The sequence below is a fragment of the Neophocaena asiaeorientalis genome, unplaced genomic scaffold, assembly GCF_003031525.2.
Source record: "Neophocaena asiaeorientalis asiaeorientalis breed wild unplaced genomic scaffold, Neophocaena_asiaeorientalis_V1.1 scaffold440, whole genome shotgun sequence".
Classification (NCBI taxonomy): Eukaryota; Metazoa; Chordata; class Mammalia; order Artiodactyla; family Phocoenidae; genus Neophocaena; species Neophocaena asiaeorientalis.
The window spans coordinates 264671-267172 of NW_020174554.1; positions in this window are offsets into that span (position 1 = coordinate 264671).

The window sequence follows — 2502 nt, forward strand, 5'->3', positions numbered from 1 at the left end:
AGAGTGGATTGAAGATCTTGACAGCTTAGAACAGAAGCTGGCAATCCTGTTTTTATGAAGCGAAATAGCAAATATTTTAGGCTTTGTAGACCAAAGAGGCAAAATTGAGGATATTATATAGGTACTTAGGTAACCATTTAAAATGTTACCAGTTAAAACGTGAAAATTATTCCTAGCTCATAGGCCATAAAAAATAGGCAGCTGTCTGGATTTGGAATACAGGCAGTAGTTGAATGACACACCTGGTATAGAGACTTGTTTTTAAATGGCCATGACCACATGGGAGGCAGGAGATAAGACTCCATCCCTACTAGATGGGAAGTGAGAACTAAACCTATCTATCCCTAGCTTCACCTTTAATGAAAGGGTGTGCCAGTAAAAAAAATATCTGCTGGCAAAGGGAGACTAAGACCAAATTCTCTTGGCCTCTGCTCTGGGTAGGAAACAGGTAGGAAATCTTGAGAATTCTGAACCCCAGATCTGTGTTCACAGTGTTTGGGTTGCAAATTTATTTGCGGTCTTGCAAACAGAAGCTAAGAAATTACCTTAAAATGCTCCCAGATCGGTGGTATTCCAAACACAGAACTAAACACTCTCTGGAGAGGTAGACCTTCAACCCAGGCCTATAGCGTTCCCACAGATAAAGTTTAACTAAACATGAGCTCATGATCTAAATGTACGCAATAATGAAGAAATCAGCTACAATGGGAGAGAATCAGCAAAAACGATCAATACCAGAATTAGATTCCCAAGGCCATCCATTGAATGTTGGAATAATCAGGTGCCAGGCAGAAAATATACATGAAACTAGAACTGAAACAAGGAGCAAGGATGTTTTAAAAGACTGGGTAGGATCTTTCAAACATTTTTAAAGTACATGTCATTGATAAAGCTAAAAACTCGAAGGTCGTGTAATACAGCAGATTAATCGTGGAGAAGAGTGAAATTATGCTGTTTTTAAAAATATGGCAAATCAGATTTTCTGCCTAATTATATAAGTAGATTTCTCTTAAAAAATACACATATTTTAAAGACTTATTGGCTGTAAAATAACTAAAGGATATTTCAGAGGGCTTCTCTCCAAAGAAAAGTGTGAAGTAGCAAAACACAGAAAGTGGAGGGGAAAAAATGTCAATATATACATTACTATAGGGTGAACTAAGCCTTAGGCCAGCAACTATGAGGAGGAGCTGACCCTTAGATACGTACAACTAAGCTGGAATCTTCAAAAAGTTCAACTATTTATAACTAAAAAGATTTCTTAAAATTAATAACCAAGTGTTTTAACTGACATCAGAAGAGCAAAACAATAAACCCTCAGAACATAGAAAAATTAGATAATAAAGATATGAGCAGAACTTAATAAAACAGAAAAAAGTATAAAATTGAGGTGATTTAGTAAGTCAAAAAATATTCTTTGAAAATATTTTAAAAACACACTTTGATTAAGCAAAACAAAAACAAAAGTAAATAATACACAGAAAGAATCAGGACAATGTCATAGCAGAGAGTAAAAACAGAGAATATATGAAATGCCAGTAAATTTGAACATTTATGTAAAGTGGACAGTTTCCTAGCTCCTAGAGTTTACCAAAACTGACACAAGAAGAAATATATAGCTGGAGTTCTTGCACCAGTAAAGCAATTAAGTCAATAGTTTACAATCTTTCACCAAGAAAATACAGACCCAGCCAGATCTTTTGGGTGGGGAATTCTATCAAACTTCTATTAAACAGATAACATCAGTATTAATAAAGAAAAACTTCTAGAGAGTGGCAAAGGAAGAATGCTCCTTTATTCATCTTATGAAGTCTATATAATCCTAATACTGAAAACAGATTAGGACTGTAAGGAAAAAGAAATTTACAGGTCAAATTTACTTGTAAGTATAAAAGCAAAAATTTTGATCTACGATATTAGCTACCCAAATTCCCTAGAGTAAGAAAAAGCATGAGCAAGTTAGGTCATCCAATGAATGAAAAGGTAGTTTAATGTCAAGAATATATATCAATAGATTGAAATCACCACATTTTATTTCTTTCATCTGTCTCTTTAAAAAATTGGTAAGTACTTATATTGATCTCTCTTGTACTAGGCACTGTGCTAAGTCACTTACATATTTACTCCTTTAAACCCTCTATCATCCCTGGGGGAAAGTTCTATTTTGCTTCCATTTCTTAGCTAAGACTCTAACCCCCAGGAAAGTGAAGCAACATTTATAAGTTTTTGTGGATGGTCAGTGACGGGACCAGTACAGGAACATCCAAAGTCTGTGCTTGGAAACAGTGCCCCATGTTGACACTCACATTACAGATGAAAGGAAAGGAACCATGCACTTACCATATAGATTAAATGTCACATTACACGTTAAAGGAAGGGAACCACGCACTTACATTATAGATTAATACCCACATAACAGGTTAAAGGAAAAAGAAACATGTGCTTCTCTCAAAAGTTGTAAAGAAAGCATATCCATTTCTAAATATATTTCCCAACGGCCTG